General features: G+C 39.9%; 1 pseudogene; it reads left to right on the forward strand.

Annotated features, from left to right (window-relative positions):
* Positions 1–2,065: 2,065 nt before the first annotated feature.
* Positions 2,066–2,858, forward strand: LOC121488737 (annotated as a pseudogene).
* The last annotated feature ends 4,865 nt before the right edge of the window (positions 2,859–7,723 follow it).

A 7,723-nucleotide genomic window follows, 5' to 3' on the forward strand; every position in this document is an offset into this window, starting at 1 on the left:
AGTGTGCTCCATACTAGTCCTGGAGGGAGTAGGCTGGGCTGATCCTTGGAGAGCCATAGAATATTCCAGTTTAGTCTCTTTCTCTAGAGGTGAGTATCTGTCAGGCTTCTCCTCTGTGAAGGAGAGAGTAAGAAAGGATCATCATGGGAAGTTCTGGGCCTGGCTGCTCTCTAGTGTAGAACAAGGACACCTACAGCCTGAAGAGTGGTGAGATGGGCAGCAGAGTAGATGGGCTTATCTTCAAATCCTCCCTGCACAGCAGAGAGCAGATTCAACTCTTCCCTGACTCAATGCTGGACATAGGCACAGACCCTTGCTCCTGTCAGGACCCTCCTGTGTCCATTCTTTGCATCTGGTCCTGTATAAACAAAAATTATGGGAGGAGACTATTGAGCTCCCCTGGTAATTCTGTCCCTGATCCTTGTTACCCAGTTTTAATTTCCTAGGCATGCCCAGAGAGGGGATGGCATATTGACCAGGCAGTATTTCAGTGAAGACCAAAGGGAAAAGAAGCAGAGTTTGCTTCAAAAATTGACCATAGCCAGGACTAGATAAGCTTTCTTCACAAATTCATTCCTTAATTGATTGACTAATTGATTTATTCATTTAAAAATATTAACCCAGTGTCAAACAATAAGCAAGCATTACAAAGTTTCTGCTTTGATAGTTGTTTACACTGCTAAATAGGAGGAAATAAACAAAAAGTATAAACACAATTTTAGATGAAAGCAAAGAATATATATAGATCCTGGTGACTGATAAAGGGTAGAATGTGTTCTTTTAGAAAGGATCATGAGGAAAGGCTCTCTGAGTCTGAGTGTTTGAGCAAAGACCTGAAGGAAATGAGGGATGGATCCCAGAAATCCTACAGGGCTCAGGTCCTTTGGTCTGTTTTATGTTAGTTACAACTGATTCTTTTAAACCTGATTTTGGAGGAAAAACCTATTTGTTGGCTCAGAGGAGACTCTACTTTCTGTTAGATAGAGACCATGGCCACATGTGTGTAGGGCTTGGGCTAAGTCCAGAGTTCACACTTGATGACTTTGACTCTGCCGGATCTAGAGTTTTGAGCTCTCACAAAGGCAAAGGATGTTGATATTGGATCTTTAGCCTCTTGTCTGCTGGTCCCAACAAGATGTGATGTGGGACTGGTAGAGGATGGCAGCTCCTCCCATGTCCTCCTCTAGTTCCTCCTAGACTATACTGGGCTAGGTGGATTGTTGGTATTAGGATTGGGAGAGAGAGGCCCTTGATTGATCAAGCTCAGGTTCTGGTTAGTCTGTCACCTATGAGAAGACATTTACCTAGGAGAAAAGCAGGACAGGCTTCCCCTTCCAAGAATAGGGAGGCAAAAAAAAAGTGGTAATTCAGTCAAGCAGCTAGCTGATCTGTAGGCTGAGAAATACTTAGTCCTTGCCCTCAAGATCTTATAGAAAACCCTTAAAGAGTTGTTCATACTTGTGTCTAGCAGTGACACCAATGATGATAGAGGGAAAGGAAGAGCTTTCAAATGGATCCAGTGCAAATAGACCCTATGTCATGAAAAAGCAAAGTAAGCACATACCAGCTCTTGGTAGGATTGGGCAGGAACACTTTCTATAGTGTATGATACTGGAGCAGAACTCACAGGACAGAATATTTTCAGTATATCACATAGTTTAGAACATTTAAGATGGAAGGGAATTAGTGGTAAAAAGGAGCACAGTGGTCAAAGAGGCAGATTGGATGACTATTCACAGCACGATGGAAGGCAGGAAAATCTGTGGATTGAGAGATGCAGGTGGTGTACATGGGGCAGGGGGCTGGCGTCTATGATATGCCATTAGTAACTGGGCTCATCTTCTTGGCTAAATTTAATTTTCTTGACATATCATGATTATTCTTTAAAAAAATCAGCACTGATTATGTAGAGGGAAAAGTAGAACCTCAACCCTTCCTAGTCATGTTGTGGAATCTATGAACAGGAGGGGAATATTTTCTCTATCTGAAACCATTTGGGATCAGAATCCGTGTGATCTCTTTTTTTACTCTCTAGATTTCACAAGGAACAACCACTCAGAACTAAATGTTGGAGAATCGTAGTGCCACTGAATTCTATCTCTTAGGCTTTCCTGGCTCCCCAGAATTATATAATATCTTATTTGCTACCTTCTTCCTCTTCTACTCAGTGACAGTCATGGGGAACATGGTCATCATTGTGACTGTCCATGTTGATAAATGTCTGCAGTCCCCCATGTATTTCTTCCTTGGCTACCACTCTGTCCTGGAGATTCTATCTACTTCTATCCCCTTGATGCTCTGAGGTTTGCTGCTTCCTGAGATTCAGGCAGTATCTTTGACAGCATGCCATGCAGTTATATTTGTACCTTTGTTTGGGCACATCAGAATTTATATTAATGGGATCAATGGCTGTGGACCAGTATGTGGCTATCTGTAACCCCTTGAGAAAAAACATCATTATGAACAGCCACACCTGCATCTGGGTGGTCACTGTGTCATGGGTGTTTGGGTTCCTATTTCAAATCTGGCTAGTCTTTGCCACATTTCAGCTTACCTTCTGAAAAAAAAATGTTAGACCATTTTTTTTTATGTGACCGAGGGCAACTGCTCAAATTATCCTGTGATGACCGCCTTTTCACAGTTTATCCTTTTTTAATGACTATATTCATTATGGTTGGTTCTTGTACCCCTACCTATAATTGTCTCCTATACCTACATCATCTTCACCTCCTCAAGATCCCCTCAGCCTCTGGGTGGAGGAAAGCCTTTTCTATGTGTGTGTCATGATTGGCAATGGCACCTGCTTGTTCCTCTGTGTGAAACCCAAGCAAACACAGGCAGCCAAGTACAACAGGTAGTGTCACTGGTGACCCCTTTTCTGAACCCATTCATCTTCACTCTTCATAATGACAAATTTATTGAGGCCTTTGGAGCTGCTATCAACTACTCAAGGACTAGCTGCGTCCTAAGGACAGTCATGGACTCATCACCGTGGACCTGAATAATGTGAAAGCACTAATTCAATCTGAAATGATCATTTTCAACACCAGGTGGTTTGGATCTACGAGAGAATTTTAAGATAATGGGAATACTTCAATATATAATTAGATGATTCCTACATGGGAGATCACATTTATTATTTTTTAATTGGATATATGTTTATACACTCTTCTGTGTCTTTAACAAGTGTAAATGTATAACATGTGATTTTTTTTCTTTTTTAGGACTCTCAGATATTTTTCTTTTTTTAGAATTCTATGCAATCTTTATTTCTGTGTTCTATATTTTAAAATCTATGGTTTTTAATTATTTGTTCTTTCAATTCTTTGTTTAAATTCTAGTTAGTCAATATTAGTGTAATATTGGTTTCAGGAGTAAAATTTAGTGATTCATCATTTACATATAAGAACACCCAGTGCTTGTTGGGGATTTACCCCAAAGATTCAGATGCAATGAAACGTCGGGACACCTGCACCCGATGTTTCTATCAGCAATGGCCACAATAGCCAAACTGTGGAAGGAGCCTCGGTGTCCATCGAAAGATGAATGGATAAAGAAGATGTGGTTTATGTATACAATGGAATATTACTCAGCAATTAGAAACGACAAATACCCACCATTTGCTTCAACGTGGATGGAACTGGAGGGTATTATGCTGAGTGAAATAAGTCAATCAGAGAAGGACAAACAGTGTATGTTCTCATTCATTTGGGGAATATGAATAATAGTGAAAGGGAATATAAAGGAAGGGAAAAGAAATGTTGGGAAATATCAGGAAGGGAGACAGAACATAAAGACTCCTAACTCGGGGAAACGAACTAGGGGTGGTGGAAGGGGAGGAGGGCGGGTGTTGGAGGGGAATGGGTGACGGGCACTGAGGTGGACACTTGATGGGATGAGCACTGGGTGTTTTTCTGTATGTTGGTAAATTGAACACCAATAAAAGTTAATTAAAAAAAAAAAAAAAAGAACACCCAGTGCTCATCATAACAGGTATCTTCCTTAATGCCCATCACCCATTTAGCCCATCCCCCCACCTCCTTCCTTCAGCCCTCAGTTTGTTCTCTGTAGTTAAGAGTGTATTATGGTTTGCTTCCCTCTCTATTTTTTTCCTTCCCATATGTTCATATGTTTTGTCTCTTAAATTCTACATATGAGTGAAATAATATAGTATTTGTCTTTCTCTGACTTATTTCACTTAGCATAATGCCCTCTAGCTCCATCCATATCATTGCAAACGTTAAGATTTCATTCTTTTTGATGTCTGAATAATATTCCTGTGTATGTGTGTGTGTGTGTGTGTGTGTGTGTGTGTGTATACCATATCTTTATCCATTCATCAATTGATAGACATTTGGGCTCTTTCCTTAGTTTGGCTATTGTTGATAATGTTGCTATAAATATCAGGGTACATGTGCCTCTTCAAATCAGTATTTTTGTATTCTTTGGTAAATACCTAGTACCGCAATTGCTGGTTTGTGAGGTAGTTCTAGTTTTAACTTTTTGAGGAAACTCCACACTGTTTTCCAGAGTGGCTACACGAGTTTGGATTCCCACCAACAGTACGAAAGTTTTCCTTTTTTCTCCACATCTTCACCAACATCTCTTGTTTCTTATGTTGTGAATTTTAACTATTTAGGTGTGAGATAGTATCTCATCATGTTTTTGACTTGTATTTCCCTGATGATGAGTGATGCTGAGTATCTTTGTATGTGTCTGTTAGCCATCTGGATGTCTTCTTTAGAAAAATATCTGTTCATGTCTTCTGCCCATTTTTAACTGGATTATTTATTTTTTGGGTGTTAAATTTGATAAGTTCTTCATAGCTTTTGGATACTAACCCTTTATTTGATATGTCACTTGAGAATATCTTCTCCCATTCCATAGGCTGCCTTTTAGTTTTGTTGACTGCTTCCTTTGCTGTGCAGAAGCTTTTAATCTTGATGAAGTCCCAATAGTTCATTTTTGCTTTTGTTTCCCTTGTCTCTGGTGATGTGTTTAGTAAGAAGTTGCTGCAGTGAGGAAAAAGAGGTTGCTACTTGTGTTCTCCTCTTGGATTTTGATGGTTTCCTGTCTCACATTTAGGTGTTTCATCCATTTTGAATTTATTTTTGTAGGTGGTGTAGGGGAATGGTCCAGTTCATTCTTCTACATGTGACTGTCCAGTTTTCCCAACACCCATTTGTTGAAGAGACTCTTTTTTTTTCCATTGGATATTCTTTCCTGCTTTGTTAAAGATTAGTTGAGCATATAGATGTGAGTCCGTTTCCGGGTTTTCTATTCTATTCCATCAATCTTTGTGTCTGTTTTTGTGCCAGTACCATAATGACTTGATGACTTTAGCTTTGTATTATAGCTTGAAGTCCAGAGTTGTGATGCCACCAGCTTTTTTTCAGGATTGCTTTGGCTTTTTTTTTGTGTGTGTGTGTGGTTCCAGCATTATTTATTCTAGTTCTGTGAAAAGTGCTGTTGGTATTTTGATAGGGACTGTATTAAATGTGTAGATTGCTTCAGGTAGTATAGACTATTTAACAATATTTGTTCTAATCCATGAGCATGGGATGTTTTTTCATTTCTTTGTTCCTCTTCAGTTTCTTTCATAACTGTAGAGCAGTTGCTCTTCAAATGGGAAAAGAGGAAGATTATAGTTCATTCTGTGGCAGTTAATTTCTGTGTGTGATTCTGGGTATTAGGTCATCTTCCCATACTGTGCTTTCATGATTTTCTCACTGCCTAAGGCATCCTGTATTCTGTGAGTGATCACAAGTCCAACCTCAGTCCACAACCTTTTCTTGATGTTCCTGCTTCCAGATCCAATGGGGACACTCCTTCCTGTAGATCTTCTCCTCAGTTGGCAGTTGTGAGAGTGAACTCACTCTACAACCCTGCCTGCTTCCCAGCCTCAGGGCTAGATGTGTGTTAATTCAGGAACGTCTCTATGGTGGGCTTCCTCAGGGTGAGGAGGGAGGGTCTTGGAAAGAGGCATTTTCTTATCTGGTGTGACTCCCATTTTCATGCCTGCCCCAAATGTGGGAGTTCAATGGGCTGAGTTCTGGGACCTGAAGTGACAAGCATGAGCTGACCTTGCTGTGTCTGTCCCTGGGCTGAGGCAGGAGTTCAGGGAGAGCAGAACAGGGGCAGCTCCTGTTCACTTCTCCCCACATTCCTCACAGTTTTCAGTCCTGACAGGGCATTCTATCTCCCTTCTTTCAGCTACATTTCTGTCTTACCTTCCCTCCCCTTACAAGGACCAGGTTTACCAAGCTGTCTTTCAGCTCTACAGTGAGCTTCCTAATCCACATCTCAGTTCCTGTATTGTCCAGTTCCAGCTCCTTTCCTGTCATACCATTATCAACCAGTATCATATGACATTGGTTTACAGATACTTTTCTGTATCATTATTTGTAAACACACAAATTTGGTATTAGCAATCCAAATGTATTATCAAAAGGTGATTACTTAAAGAATTTTTGGAATTTCCATAGAGCCAGATATTATGTACCTGTAAGAACAATGACGAAGTTTTCTGTGTGCATAAGAGAAAAATATCCAAGACATACTGTTGAGTAAGAAAAGCAAAGAGCAGAACATTTTGTTTAGTTTATTACCTTTTGGTAAGAAAAAAGTAAAAAAATATATTTATATTTGCATGGAGAAAAGTTTGTGAAGGGAGCCCAGGAGGCTGGTTGCTGGGGAGGTGGCTGAGAGGGGGGAATAGTGCTGGGGGTGAGGCTGTGTCTTTCTATGGTTCTTGAATTCAACTTCATACTGTGCCTTACTGAGTCAAAAATAAAAGAAATCATCCAGCTTCTAGTTGTTTGTTTCTGCAAATGTAGCAGAGAAGATGTTTTGGTAGAAAAACCCTTGCTAGGTCTGGACATTATATGGGTCTCTGTAGAACTGACTAGAGCAAGTGGGAGAATAATTGGGATGCAGTAACAGAGCTTCACATTTTTCTTATTCAGAGTCTTTGGCTAATTTTGTAGACATGTAGAGATCATATTTAAATATTGTAGATATCGGTCTTTTGTTATACCTTTTGTCAGTTTGGGTTTTATTTTTTTTTCATTTTTTAATTGAAATCTTCTGTCATGCGGAGGTGTTAATTTTGCTGTTGTCAAATTTAATTTTTTTCTGTGATTTGTATTTGTGTTCATTGCTTTGAAAGTCTTTTCCCATTCAAAGGACCTAACAATAGTCTCTTATAATAGCTGTAGACTCTGACAATGTAGGAAAATAAAGATGAAATTAGAGAAGGAGGGCAGCACCGGTGGCTCAGTGTTTAGTGCCGCCTTTGGCCCAGGGCGTGATCCTGGAGACCCGGGATTGAGTCCCACATCAGGCTCCCTGCATGGAGCCTGCTTCTCCCTCTGCCTGTGTCTCTGTGCCTCTCTCTCTCTGTGTCTCTCATGAATAAATACAATCTTTAAAAAAAAGAAGTTAGAGAAGGAGACAAACTGTAAGAGACTCCTAACTCTAGAAAGGAAACTGAGGGTTGCTGAAGGGGAGGTCGATGGGGAACGGGATGACTGAGTGATGGGCATTAAGGAGGGCACTTGATGTAATGAGCACTAGGTGTTATATGCAACTGATAAATTACTGAACTCTATCTCTATAATACACTATTTGCTAATTAACTGAATTTAAATAAAGTAAAATTAAATTAAAAAAAAATAAAAAAAATAGAATACTACGCTATAATATGTAGCAACTGAGACTAGCA

The sequence above is a fragment of the Vulpes lagopus genome, chromosome 4 (genome assembly GCF_018345385.1).
Source record: "Vulpes lagopus strain Blue_001 chromosome 4, ASM1834538v1, whole genome shotgun sequence".
Lineage (NCBI taxonomy): Eukaryota > Metazoa > Chordata > Mammalia > Carnivora > Canidae > Vulpes > Vulpes lagopus.